At 45.3% G+C, this 15,188-nt stretch overlaps 1 pseudogene across 1 annotated transcript; it reads left to right on the top strand.

Moving 5' to 3' along the window:
* The first annotated feature begins 11,883 nt into the window (after positions 1 to 11,883).
* LOC307108817 (ferritin light chain-like) lies at positions 11,884 to 12,411 on the top strand (annotated as a pseudogene). The gene has a single exon. The product of its transcript is annotated as a ferritin light chain-like (transcript).
* The last annotated feature ends 2,777 nt before the right edge of the window (positions 12,412 to 15,188 follow it).

Raw genomic sequence — 15,188 nt, 5'->3', positions numbered from 1 at the left:
GACAATTAGAGAGAAACATGGCAGGTGCTGAAGCCAAGGTAGGAACACAGTGCCGCTGGGGGATCCAGGAGGAGAGGGAAGGTTTTACCTAGAAGAGTCAGTGTGGTGTGTATAGAGGAGGTAACCTCTCTTCTGGTCATTGACAAGCAAGGGAAGTTTGACCAGGAGAGAGCAGCTGGGAGGGATAGCATGTGCTAGTAGTATGCAGTCATATCTCACGTAGCAGTATGTTTGCCACTACATCTCCTAGGGCAAGGGAAACAAATAAAAAACAACAAACACATGGGACTATATCAAAGTAAAAAGCTTCTGTATGGCAAAAGAAACCATCATCAAAATGAAAAGGGAACCCACTCTATGAGAGAATATATTCTCCAGTGATACAGCTGATATGGGGTTAATCCAAAAAATATAAAGAACTTATACAACTTAACACTAGGAAGACAAACAATCCATTTAAAAAATGGACAAAGGACTGGAATAGATAATTCTCCAAAGAGGACATAGAGAAGGTCAATAGACATGAAAAAATGCTCAATGTCACTAATCATCAGAAAGATACAAATTAAAACTAAATGAGGTATCACCGTGCACCTGCCAGAATAGCTAACATCAATAGGTCAACAAACAATAAATGCCGGTGAGGACGTGGAGAAAAGACAACCCACAGACACTGCTGGTGGGAATGTACTAGTATACTGGTGCAGCCACTGTAGAAAACAGTATGGAGTTTTCTCAAAACATTAAAAATGGAACTGCCTTTTGGCCCAGTGATCCCACATGTGGGAATATATCCTAAGAGTCCTGAAACATCAATCAGAAAGAATATATGCTCCTCTATATATGCACCCTTATGTCCATTGCAATGTTATTTACAATAGTTAAGATCTGGAAATAGCCCGTGACCATCAGTAGGTGAGTGGATAAAAAGCTGTGGTACATTTACATAATGGAATACTATGCAGCTGTAAAAAAGAAGGAACTTTTAGCCTTTGTGACAGCAGGGATGGACCCAGAGACTATTATGCTGAGCAAAATAAGGCATCCAGAGAAAGAAAAATATCACATGATCTCACTTATATGTAGAATCTAATGAATAAAATAAACTGAGGAACAAAATAGGTCCAGAGGCATGGATACATGGAACAGACTGATAGATCTCAGAGGAGATGGGTGTGTGGGGGGCACTGGAAGAGATTAACCAGAGAACATATATGCATACCACAAGGACACACATAATAATGTGGTGAAGGCCTGAGGGGGGTGGGGACTGGGTGGAGGGGGCAAAGAGAGGAAATGGGTGGCACCTGTAATAATTTCAACAACAACAAAAAGAGTATGCAGTCATGGGAAAGGATGAAATTAGAAAAAGGCGAACACTCAGAGCACAGAGTTTTAGGACTGGAAAGCTTGTGAATATGGTAGAGGGGGGTGAGGTGAACTCAGTCTGCGTTGGGTGTTTAGACTTTATTTTGTTGATTTGGAGAATCCCTGGAGACTTTTAAGTAAGGGAGTAAACAGATTAGATTGTTTGATGGGAAATTATATGGTATGATAGGCTACAGTATGATGTAATATAACATGAAAATAATGGAAAATGGTCTGAAGAGTAAACAGTTGTTTGGGTTGAGACAGGGTCACAATCTCTAATGGGGTCAAGTGATGACAAATGAGAACAAGGAGGTCAGCAGGTTGTATGAACCCTGCCCTGTCTCAAGAGGGTAGTTGCTACTTAACACAGTGAATTGTTGCCCCAATGGGGACTCAGGTCCAGGGCTCCCAGAGCTACTGAGATTTCTGAGAGCAGCTGGGAATCCAGATCCTTATGTAAAATCTCACCATTTTTAAATGTTGGCAACTAATTTCGATTCACAAAATGCAGTGTGGGCCAAATATAACACATCTGTCAGCCTGATCTGTCTGCGGGCTGCTGGTTTACAACTTCTGGGTTGAGAAAAGAGTTTTCTTTTTTTCTGTAAAGAGATCAAAATACTTTCGGATGCAATGATTCATGCCTGGACTGACCTTCTTTCATCTTATTCTAGCAAATTCTTAATCATTACTTAAGACTCAGTTCAATTGTCCTCTGTGATGCTTTCTCTATCACCCCTTCCTCCCTGCCACACACCCTCCGGTCATCTCCCAAATCCCCCAAGCAGTTAACATGTCTTGGTGCTGCTCCACTGCATCTTTTACATGCCCTTTTACCTGAAACAAGCAAGCAAGCAAACAAACAAGCAAACAAATGCTGTGGAGCAGGAGAGAAGCCAGGGCTAGAATACAGACATGTTGCTTAATGGATGGAATCACAACTTGAAGGAGAAAGGAACAAAGCTCACAATACAGGTCCTCAGAAACCTGGAAGGACCTAGCCTGGGATGGGAAGAAGCAGACCAGATCTGAACAGAAAGATGAGATGCTGGAGAACAAGTTGGACTATGTGGACTTAGAAAGCTCGGCACCGTGAGGCACCGTGAGTTTCTGTAGGACTTGATTCTTAAGCAGGGGTAGGTTCCTATCTCGAGTCTGTCTTTAGTTACCACGACCCTGAGACACTGAAGACTGACCTGGGAATTTCCTGTGAAAGGATTTAAGATATGAGGTGGAGTGGACATATGCTGTTTTGCTGTCTAACTTGCTTTCATCTTTTTCTTGGTGTCTCTAGGAATCTATCCTTCCCCTATTTTTGGTTCGTGTGCTTCTTTCTTGAGAGTTGAGCATGTGACTCAGACAAGGCTCCTCAAGGCTCCTCACTCCCTGGACACAGTGGTCAGTGCAGGGATGATCGCATAATCTGAGTAGGGTCAGAGAGAATCAGGTTCAGGACTTTCCTTGAGTCACTGAGAGAGGCATTCGCTCTTTTCTGCTGGATTTGAACCTGGGAGGTTACAGGTTGAGAGCAATCGTCGGCCACCATGAAGAGCCTAAGAAGAAATCCAACATGGAGAAGAGACAGCTGATGGAAAGAGATCTTGGAACAGATGGGATCAAACCATAACTAAAGCTAGTAAACCCTAGCTCTTTTGTTATTGTCGGTACATTTTCCTTCCTTAAACCAGTTTGAGTTAGGTTGTTGTTTTTTTGTCACTTGCAACCAAAAGGTGATTCTCCAACCTCAATGTGAGCCATGAAGAATGAGACCTTCGGTGAACAGTGCTTTGCAGCTTGCAAAGCATTTCTACATTCACTGCCTTACCTGATTCTTCCAGCTCTCCTGGGAAGTAGGTAAAGCAGAATTATTATTCCAATACCACAGAGAAGGCAGTAGAGTCTTAACAGGGTTAGCAGCCACAGTCAGAGGGCGAGGAATGCCAGGATGGAAATCTGTTATTTTGAGCTTCTGTGAACTGCTAAATATCATAGTAAATTAGACTCCAATAATGCCCAACTAAATTATACTAAGCACCCCTGGAAATAGCCTCTCAGAGTTATAATTCATGCTGGGTAATTACAAAATAACTTTCTTCTCATTATTTTCCTACTTACAGACCTCCCAGGGAAGGGCTGGTGATAAATGTCAGGGTTGGGACAATTTAGGTATTACTTGGATGTCTGGTTAAAGCATTAAAAAAAAATCATAGTCTGTCTGCTTTTAACTTCTGTTTGATAATCAGTGAATTGGAGCCCCTCCATTTCATGTGCTCCACACAAATCAAATGATCTTGTAAAGAAATTGTGGAGAGCCTTTCTCATGCTAGCTCATCTTTCTGGAATGATCTCTCCGCATTTGCACACCTGGCTCTCACTCACCTTCAAGTTTTAGCATCAACGTCATCAGCTCAGAGTGGTTTTATAAAAAGTAGATATTTTTCTTCCCTCAACCCTTGATTTTGTCTATGTTGGGCCATGTTTTATCCTTTATTCTATTTTTGACAATTTTTAATTGTTAAAAATTTCCTTTAATTAAAAAAAAATTTTTGCAATAGAATGTCCAACAGGATGTGTTTTACTTCTCCAGATCCATCATCGAGTCCAGTGCCTGGCATGTAACAGATACGGGATATTTGTTGATGGAATAAACGAGTGGCTTACTCAGGAGAATCCAAGAAAAGCTGGCCTGTGAGCCATGGGAAGCTCGGGGCAGGGAGGGCTCTAGGTTAGAGGTTCTAGCTTAGTGGGAAGCATCAGTGAGACTGGGGAGGTGGGGAGATGAGTCTTATAAAGGATAAACCCTTCTAGGGAATGCAATATTCAAGGGGAGAAGCAATGTCAAAGGACCAAGCCCTAGGGCACGGGATGGGAATGAGAAGCAGGGAAGGAGACAGGGCTGGCTGGCCAGCAGAAGAGCACTGGGCAGAAACCATGCCCTGGAAGCCGGGGTAGGAGGGAGCTCAGGAAGAGGAGAACTCAACACCAGCGTTTCAAACCTCCACTCGTGCCTGAGCATCTGATTCACACATGACTTACTTTTTCAATTATTTTTACCCTGAATGTAGCAGTTGGCAGGTTTTCAAGTGGCAGTGTGATTTTATTTGCCGCCTGTGATTCCCACCTCTCCAGGTTAACAGGCATGACTCTTTTGACCTTGCTGGAGAAGGTGACAGCTCTCAATTTAGCTCTGTTTGCAAATGTCAGCTGAGATGCTGTGTGCTCTCTCTACTGGGTCTTTAAGAACATTTGCAGGGACATTCCCTCCCCCCCCCCCCCCCACACACACACACACTGCAAGCTTTCCTCCCACATCCTCTGCTCCCTTGGGAAGCAAGGGCATCTGCCAGATCACCTATTTGGGGTCTTTACCAGCCTTTGATACTGTTGTGATAAAGGGAATAAAAAGTGACCTGAGGGAGGAGTTTTAAATCTAAGGAACCAATAACATAAAGAAAGACAAAGCTGAATCTTTTGCCATTTTTCCCAAAAGTGGTCTCCAGAATTCTAGGAGCTGAGTCAGTACACTGCAGAGAGTGACATATACCTAGGCCCTTGTTTTTTTGTTTTTTAAATTTTTATTGATTTCAGAGAGGGAGACAGAGAGCTATAGAAACATCAATGATGAGAAAGAATCATTAAATGGCTGCCTCCTGAATGCCCCCTACTGGGGATTGTGCCTGCTACCTGGGCATATGCCTTGATGGGGAGTTGAACCGTGATGTCCTGGTTTATAGGTTGACATCCAACCACTGAGCTACACTGGCTGAATCCTTGTTTCCTTTTGAAGGCACAAGCTTTGTGCAACCAGCCTCATGTTCATGATAGTTATAGATTTTAATAGCTGCTAGCTTGGCGTGCTCATGATGGGCTCGGCACATGTTAAGCTTTTTAAATATGTTCATCTTATTTAATCTTCCCTGGAATCCTATCAGGTTAATATTGGCTCCACTTTGCAGATGAGAAAGCTGAGGCTCAGAGAGGTGACATGACTCCCTAAAGGTCACCCAGAATATTCAGAATGGAGTCAGGAATCACACTCAGGCTGTGGCTTTCCCCATGATCCTACTCTGCTGGTGGAGGCACTGAGCCACGCTGGTCACCTGATGGAGACTGTCAGTGTCTGTTACTGTAGTTGGCTCACTGGGGCCTGGCCCTGAGCCTGAATGTTGAATAGAGCTGTCAACTGGAAAGCAGTGTCAGTGTACAGTCAGTGTGACCCAATGGGCAGACTTCCTCCATTACCCTCTCTGCTACTGCCTTCCTGACCTCGTCAGGGTTCTTGCTGCTGCGGTGCAGGGCACCTCCACTTAACAATTCAGCTCCTTAAAGGGAAAAAGAATCTCTTCCTCCTGATTATAAAAACAAGACCCCAAACAGAAACACACACACACACACACACACACACACACACACACACACACACACACACACCCCTAAACTACTTTAAACAAGATCTAGTAGGGTTCTTCTCTGGCTCCCAGGGAGACCTGTGCTTTCTGTTCTATTGACAGTTAAGCGGGGGTGGGGAATATCCTCTGTGACTCAGAGGAGGAGCTGCCTCCGCCCACTGCAGGGCTGCCTGCCCTCCGTGGTCACATCCCAGCTACAGCTTGAAAACTTGAAGGGCAATCAGCGAAACAGCAGGCAAGCAGCAGGCACAGGGAGGAGACAGAGCCTTCCTCCTCAGCACTGCTCAGAAAAAAGATGCAGTGAGAGAAGATGTAGTCAAACAACAACAATAGGGGCAGCAACAGCAGTAACAGCAGCAACAGCAACAGCAGCAATAATAACAACAACAGCAACAGCAACAGCAGCAGTAATAACAACAGTAATGACAGCAGCAGCAACAATAGCAATAGCCACAGCAGCCACCACAATAGCCACAACAAAAACAACAGCAACAATTACAACAACAGCAGTAGCAGCAACAACAATAATAGCAGTAGCAACAACAATAACATCAGCAACAGCAACAACAGCAAAAGCAACAACAATAAAAACAAAGTGTGTGCTCCATTTGGCTGGTCTGACATCACAGTGAGGCTGGGCCATGTGGTGAGGTGACTGACACCAGTCCCTCCTTCGGTCCCCAACGCCCCTCCCCTCCATCTTTCTCCTCCATTAGCATGAGGGGAAGCAGTGGTTCATAAGCAGGAGCCCAATTTGCAACACACCCAGGGGGCCTGGTTCCTATCTCCTGCATTGCCCTGTGCTGGGCGACTGTGAGAACTTCCTTGCCAGGGGGCTCTATGGTGACACATCTGTTTTCTATTGTGCTTGTACTGCCTAGTTCCTTTAAGCTGCTAGGACTGCCCTGTGCCACATAGTAGGTCCCAGAAACCATCACATCCTCTTCCTGGGTCACCTTTTGCACTGAATCCTGAGCTGCTCTCACTCCCCTGGTTGTGCTGCCGCCAAATCCATTCTGCTGCCACCCCCAAAGCAGCTGTCCCACCATATGTGTTTGGCACCTTTCAAAGGGGGACCCACTAAGTTCTTTACTGTGGCTTCTCAGCCTGGGTTCCCAGGCCTTTCTCAGGGTCCTCTGATAACCAACTGCATTTCTCTTCAAATGGAATAATGAAACCCAATTCAAATCCACTCAGTGTTTCTGTGGCACCCCATCCTTTCTATTTCACAGCGCTTATCAGACTTGAAAATATGGACTCAACTTCTATTTTTTTCCTAATATGTTGCAACTACACAGTGACAATTAAAACTAATGTCTGTTGACCACTTGCTATATGCCAGACTCTGTGATATGCTCCCTGTATATATTGCCTTATTTAATACTCCCAACAACTCAGCAAATTAGGTGATGTTATTACTCTGATTTATAGAGGCTTTGAGGCTCAGAGAGGCACAAGGTAGGGCTCAATAACTGTTTGCTGAATGAGTTGCATGAATGGTCATTGGGCCATTGGAAGGGCTGGGTGGGTGTACTGGCCAGGGCCGGGGCTATTGGATATAGAATCAGGCAAGCATAAGGAAAAACTTCCTGGCAGTGAGAGCTATTGGGTGGGCCCTCTGGGGGTTCAGATGAGGCTAAAGGACCCCATAGTAGAAAAATTGGAAAGCCGAGTTAAACCTCACGTGAGGGATAGATAGATGACCTTTAAGATCCTTTCCAACTCTGAGAGCTGGAGGTTATTGTATAATTCTTTAAAAAACCAACAAAGCCCTTTGCAAACACAAGTTCTTCCAGCCCCAGCTCTGTGCTGTTATGAACAGGAGCTGACTGGATGTTATGCTGGGGCAGTAAGTGTCAACACCTGTAAGACACATCCTCCGGGGATCAGTGCCAGTATTCTGTCATCTAAGAATGATATTAACAATAGCTCGCTACACATCAGGCAAGATTACGTATGCCTTGAATCAGTAAGACTATGGAAGGAAATTTCAACGTGCACGTTGGCCGCGCTGGTCCATTGCTATAGTTGTTAAATCAAGAAAAAAAGAAGATGGTGTCCAACTCATAGGATAGAAGGAGGGTCTTTCAGTTAATGCACTGAGCAATAAATTCAGATTTATATCCAAATGATCGTTTGGTCCCAGAATGATGAAGAAAGGAGAAACAAGCCCTAGCCGGTTTGGCTCAGCAGATAGAGCATCGGCCTGCGGACTAAAGGGTCCCGGGTTCGATTCCGGTCAAGGGTACATACCTGGGGTTGCGGGCTCGATCCCCAGTAGGGGGCGTGCAGGAGGCAGCCAATCAATGATTCTCTTTCCTCATTGATGTTTCTATCTCTCTCTCTCTCCCTCTCCCTTCCTCTCTGAAATCAATAAAAATATATTAAGAAAAATAAAAAAAGTAAAGGAGAAACAAGAAGGCAGGGATCCACTGATTGAAGTCATACCTCTCTGACTCTACTTATGCTTCTGGAAGTGTTTAATCACATCCTTTGTTGATGTTTGCATTTGTTTATTCACATTCGTATTCACTCAAAGACCCACACAGCTCACTCTTAGAGTTCAGCAGCTCCAGGAGGTTGGTTCCATGGTAGATGGATTTTTCTTTCCAACCAGCATTATTGCCTTAAGAGTAGAAAGTGCTGTGTCTGCCTTATTTAATAGTAATAGTAGTAGCAATGGTATGGTACAAATTGATAGCAAAGAAATTCACATTCACTAAAAGCTCACTGACAGCCAGGTGCCAGGCAGTCATTTAACCCACACGTTAATCTTCAAAACCCACCCATAAGCAACTTACTGACTTTTATTCATAAAATATTCAATGATATTTTCTAAAAAAAGATTACAAATCCTTTACGTGCATAAATTCAATTCCCATAACAAACCTATGAGGCTATGAGTAGTGTATTAGTCAGGCAAAGCTGACATATCAAATTAATCCTTAATCCGCAGTGACTCAACACAACGAAAGTTAATTTCTCACTTTTTTAAAGGCTGAAGGAGGTTGGGCCATTTTTTTTGCCTTCCTTTTCTGAACCATGCGCCCTCCAAGGATGCTGTGGTAAGGAGAGAGATGGACAGTGGAACAAGGCAGCCCGAGAACCCAAAATGGCACATGCCCATTGTGATAGTTTAATGAAAAACAGAAGTGGGACATTTTGAAGCACGCACAGAGTGCATGCTCAGTAAATGTGACTGATGACAGCAATGATGACCTGTAAGACCAGAGAGGTGACTGGAGCCACACACGGAGCACAGAAGTGATAAGGCGCGGGAAAGTAGATTCTCACACTAGCTAAGCCCTCCTTGACTGGAGTCACCATGTATCTATCAGGAGACTAGGCCCAGACCAAGTTTCAGAAGTCGCCCTGACCAGGGCAGGTATATCAACAGCCTCAGCCCACACTCTGCCAGGGGTCTGGTACCTAGTAATACTATATCAGCCCATGTCATCCACATGTCCACCTACTCATACCTTATAGATGGATGTGTCTCTCTGGTTAAGCATCTAATATAGCATGTTGATCCAATATCTATCTATCTATCTATCTATCTATCTATCTATCTATCTATTCATTTATCATCTATCTATCTCTTATTTATTAATTATTTATCTAGCTATCATTTATTTAGTATCTATATATCTGTCATCTATTATCTATCATGACTTATTAATTATCCATCTAGTTATTATTTATCTACCAATCAATATCTAGCATATCTATTTATCTATCACCTATTAATTTTCTTCCTTCCCTTCCCCTTCTTTCCTTCCTTCTTCCTTCCTTCCTCCTCTCCCTCCTTTCTTTTCCCCTTCCTTTCCTCCTTCCTTCCTTCCCTCCTTCTCTCCTTCTTTGTATTCTGGGGTTGGAGTCTTTCCTGATTTCCCTGACAGCTTGCCTCCCTGATGCTTGGGAGCTGCATGGTTTGGAGAAGTGTCTGCTGCTTCATAGGGTCTTCACAAGTACCAGTGGCTGCCTAGACTGCCCCCTGATCGCATGCTGCATGTAGTCTGACTGTCCTTAGGACAACTAGGCTGTCAGTTTCCCATCCCTTTGTCCTCTCAAGTTTTACCTTTCTTTCCTTCCCCACCTGTCCAGTTGCCTCACGCTCCAGTCTGTCTGAACCGAGAATTTGAGAGATGGGGAAGGCACTAACATTCACTCAGAGGCGATTTTGCAGAATGGTTGCAAGTTTGATTCTGGAATCAGACCAAATCTGCCGTTTTCTTGCTGAAATTACTCATGTGTCACTCTCCTTATCTGCAAAATGGAGATCATACTGATCCTTAACTCAGAATGTTACTGAGAATATTAAATGAGATAGTCCATACAAAGTAACTGTAACAGTGGCCAGCACATGCTAATAATACATTTTAGCTATAATGATAAAAATACTTATTTTTATTCTAATCCAAATCTGTCTGTCTCCAAAGCTTCTGCTTTCCCACCCTATCTCACATTACAAAAGTCTCCCTCGATGGAAAGCCAATCTGAGCAGATTTACTCTGCTTTTTCTCTTTATTTTGTTAAATTCACAGGGGATACTGGAGAAGGGTATTTTTAGGAGGCATTACTGAGAAGCATAGCAGGTGGCCAGATGGTACTGACAGGAAACATGGTCCCTCTGTCTGCAGGAACAACTGAGTGGCATTCGGGTGTGTAGTAAGATAAACTACACTTCTTGACATAACCTACGAGGTCCAGGTGGAGAGGGGGCACTGTGGAATCTTGCCAGAGAGTGTAGAGTTTGGGAAAATAGCTAAAACAGAACACTGCACCCGGTTCTGTTCCCTTAACAGACCATTCCTGCCTTGACTTTGACATGTGGGGATTTACCACAGCCCCCTCTTTCAAGGCTTTCCTCCAGAGGTCATACCCCGAGGATGTTCTCCCGTGACCTGTGTCCTAACAATGCCAACCCCTCCTCATTTACTGACTCACAGGCATTGCTAGAAAATCAGATTAGGCCATTGGTGATCATATCTCTGTGGGAAAGGCATGTGCTTGGCTCTAGGGCTTCTCTCCGGGGTTTCATTTTTCTTCTCTTGTTTTATTTGATTTCACTTTTATTTCTTGAGGGGGTGAGGTGGATATAGAGGGCTTCTTTTCATTTCCTGGCCCACCTGCGGCTTTTCCCAAGACCATGCCCCCAATCTTCATGGCACAGTAACCCTCCATCACCATGTGTGTGGGTTTTGATGGGCTATTGAGTCCCAGGGTTCACCTTCTTTCCCAGGGAAACTAAGGAGGTCCAGTTACCCCCTTCTCTGCTCTTAGGAAAAGCCAGGGGTGTGCATATGTCTGACCCCAGCCAAAGAGACACTCTTTCCTTGGTGCTTTAAATATTTAGTCTTTGAGTGGGGGGACATGGAGATGGTTGGAGAATCTGTCATTGTAGACTGACCTGGACAATTCATGGTCAAGTCTACATTGGAGTTCTTGTAGCCTAGCCTCTTCTTTGGGGACATTTTCTACTTTGATTCGTTTACACTGGAGGTTGTAAACTTCAATACTTTCATGGTCCAGATAAGTTCCTTTAATGTGTTAGATGGTGGGGTGAAAGACAAAGGGAAGGATTGGGATTATGAGTACAGGCATCTCCTAAATAAAATATTGCACATCCTGTTTTTTTTTTTAGTGTAACTCAGCATCTAAGATTCCCAGTGTTCTTGTCCTTGTTTGAAACATTCCACAAATACTGTCGTTTTATCATGCAGACTGTATCTTTTAGAATGCTTCTTGCTTCCCGAAGAGGCCTTCAAATCCTTGGTTAAACAATGGGTCCAGATTTGGGGATCAGAAAATAAAGTCTCCCTAGCAGAGGTAGCAGGTGCTTTTGAGCATGGGGCTCTGAGCTGGGGTCAGAGCTGTCACCTGGCCCAGGTCTTTCCTTGCTAATAATACTGGCTGGCGAGCAGCGCACTCAGAGGTCCCGGATCTGTCTCTTGCTTCAACAGTGTTTGGACAGAACAGGCCCATTCTTCCAGCTTCGGCCACTCTCCTGCATCTCATCCAGTCACCACCTTCAGAACCACCTCCGGAACCAGCCAACACACCGTTTCTTTTTTCTACCTTAACTCCTTATTGCTGAACAACCATGAGCTACCAAATTCGTCAGGATTATTCCACTGAGGTGGAGGCTGCAGTCAACCGCCTGGCCAACCTGCATCTGCGGGCCTCCTACACCTACCTCTCTCTGGGCTACTATTTTGATCGCGACGATGTGGCTCTGGAGGGTGTGGGCCACTTCTTCCGCGAGTTGGCGGAGAAGAAGCACGAGGGCGCGGAGCATCTCTTAAAGTTGCAAAAAAAGCGAGGTGGCCGCATTCTCTTCCAGGACGTGCAGAAACCTTTCCAGGATGGGGGGGGGTCAAAACTCAGGACACCATGAAAGCCTCCCTGGCCTTGGAGAAGAGCCTGAACCAGGCCCTTTTGGAGCTGCGTGCCCTGGCTTCTACCCGTGCAGACCCTCATGCCTGCGACTTCCTGGAGAACCACTTCCTGGACGAGGAGGTAAAACTGATCAAGAAGATGGGCGACACCTGACTAACATCCGCAGGCTGGCGGCCCCCAGGCTGGGCTGGGTGAGTATCTCTTCGAAAGGCTCACCCTCAAGCATGACTAGGAGCCTTTGGAGTCCAGAAACCTTTCAGAGGCCCCTCTGCATCCCCTGGTGTCTGGCTTTTACCTGAGCCTCTTCCTGAAACTACTAGCCATTCTTTTAACCACCCTGGAGCCCTCTCCCATGCATTGGACCAAATGAAACAATAAAGCTTTTTGCAGAAAAAAAAAATACTGGCTGGCAAGGAATTTTTATCTCATCCATCTAACAATGCGAGCACCAGCAATCAGTGCTGATAGGAGGGTCTTACAGCCCTGGGGACCTGGCACTTTCTGTCTTGTTGCTCTGCCATCCTCAAAATGCACGTCCGTTCTTAAGGCTTAGATGGCTGATTCAGCTCATCTCCTACATGAATCCTGCCAGTAAGCAGGAGTGGAGAGAAGGCAAAGCTTGCATTTTCCCTTCAAGGACCTGGCTATTGCTTCTGTTCTCATTGTGTTGGCCTCACTCCACAGCTAGCTGCAAGGAAGATTGGGCAAGCTGGTTTTTACCTGGATGGCCATGTGCCCAGATAAGACATCTGTTTATAGGAGAAGGGGAGCATGGACACTGGGGAGACAACCAGCAGTTACTGCCAACACTCACATGCATGCCCACAATCACCTAATAACCCTTCCTAGCCATGCATCAGAGCAAAGTGTCTAGGGCTGCCCTTTATGCTTTTCCTGCAGAGGGAGGTTGCATGACTTGCCCGAGGTTCCACAGAAATCTTTAATGGCAGATCTCCAGGTGGGCAGGCAGAGGAGATATTTTCCGGTGAGGGCTCTAGAGTGTTCTTCCCATTTTCCCATGTGGGCAGTCACCTAGTCCTTCTGTCAAACTTCTTTTGTCCTTTCTGCCTACTCTCTCAGTTCAGCTTGAGTATGGACACTATAATCACCTTTTAGCAAAGACTGCCCTGAGCAGAGGCCACCATCTTTGAGATGGTGGAGAAGCCAATCATTACCCCCTGGAGAAGCCAATCATTACTCCCCATTGCAATCCCTCCTACTCATCCTGGTAAGCCCTGGCATCAAATTTTTCTGTTTGTACTCCCTGCTCTTGTTTCTCCAGGCCACATCTCAATGGACCAGGCATTGACATCTCAGGGGCCTTCCAAGGGGAGTAGTCCAGAGGCTGGGCTGTGTGCACTGCATCTTGTCTGTGGACCACTGGAACTTAGTGACACTGAAACTAAATAGTTTAGTTGGTGGTGGGACGTGAAATACCGAGTTGGAGTCAGAGTTCTTATTGTGACAAAGCAAATTGGCATGTAAGTCAAAGGTTTGGGGGGCACAGGGGAGCCCTAAGTGACTCCCCAAACTGGTTTGCTCTGAGCTAACAGAAAAGATGCGTAGGGGGAGAGAATGGAAAGGGGTGGGGGGAGACAATTGGGGTCATGAGAGACTTCTCTTATTTTGGTTCTTATCTCATGTGCCCAAACTCCCCTTGATTGCTTGTCCTTGTGTGTTTGTTGGGTCAGTATAGTGTAATAGTTCTGGGTTCAAATCACAGGCCTGCCCTAAAACTGTGAGCAAGTAACAGGCAAGTCAAGCCTGTTTTCCAATCTACAAATTGGGAATTCTCTGTGTATCTATTTCATAGGGCAGCTTGAGGATAATGCAAGTGAAAAACGTGTAAGTTAGTTTGAAAGCCAACCTTCCTTCCTTCTCTCTCTCCCAGTCTCCTTCTCTCCCTCCCTCCCTTCCCTCTTTCCTTTATATTTTGCACCCAAAGATTCAGGATAAAGAGTTCGGCCTCTGAGATGCCTTTTCAATCATTTTCCTTCAACTTCCTTTGACTCCATCCTCTTTTGAGGTTTGAGCTCTTTCTATGAATTAACCTAACTCGATCAGGCTTCTTCGAGAGCTCCCTGCCTAGTTCCCTTCCTTTTGTGGTTGGGGAATCTGACATACCACATGCCAAGGGAAATGCCATGAGTGGGAGCAGTGTGGGTGTCCTGCTGGCATTTACTCAGGATCCAATGATCCCACCTTTAGCAATGTGACACCCTTGCAGGATGATGGATCAGATCTTTCCCTCTACTCCCTTTTCCTTCATTAGGGAAGAGCCCAGCAAGTGTACTTGAAGAGACTTCTAGAAAGCTGCACTAATGAATTCCTATTCCTTCTTATGTGAGGAGTTGGGACCTTTTGACCTCAGTATGCAAAGAGATGCTAAATATGCAAATCAGCAACACTCAGGTTCTTAAAAATAGCTCAGCCTTGCTGCTCCCTCCTCCCTCCTCCCCTCTCTTCCCCAGTATCTGAGCTCCTGCTCCTAGTCCCAGCTTCCTTTCTTCTATTTTCTTTCATTCATTCCAGGCTTCCCTTCTCCCCATTTCCCCCCCTCATTTAGTCTCCTTCGTTTTTCGTCCCATCTGTCCAACCTGCCTTTCTACATTTCCTTACTACCTCTGGCCTTCCCTGCTTTCCTGACCAGGGTGTGGATGGACAGACAGGGCATGGACCCTCCCCACCTTGGGCAGACAGGAGCTACAATGAGGTGACATTATTTTGAGAAATTCCAAAGTCCCCTGGATCCTTGGGTTCCTGTGTAGAAGCTATGGGGATGGAAGGGTGGTGGCCATGCTGTGGGCTCTGGATCCACACTGCCAGGATTCAAGTCCCAGCTCTGCCTGTTGGTGGTGTGACCTTGGGCAAGTGACGAAGCCTCTCTGGGTCTTAGTTCCCTCATCTGTAGAAAGTCAACAGTAACAGAATCTACATTATAGGGTTGCTAGGAGTAGGACATGAGTTAACACAGGTACCTAGCTGAGAGAAGTCAGTCCATAATTATCA

The sequence above is a fragment of the Cnephaeus nilssonii genome, assembly GCF_951640355.1.
Source record: "Cnephaeus nilssonii genome assembly, chromosome: 13".
NCBI classification, from domain to species: Eukaryota; Metazoa; Chordata; class Mammalia; order Chiroptera; family Vespertilionidae; genus Cnephaeus; species Cnephaeus nilssonii.
Note: the sequence above shows the minus strand (reverse complement) of the source record. Positions and strands in the feature narration are given on the sequence as shown.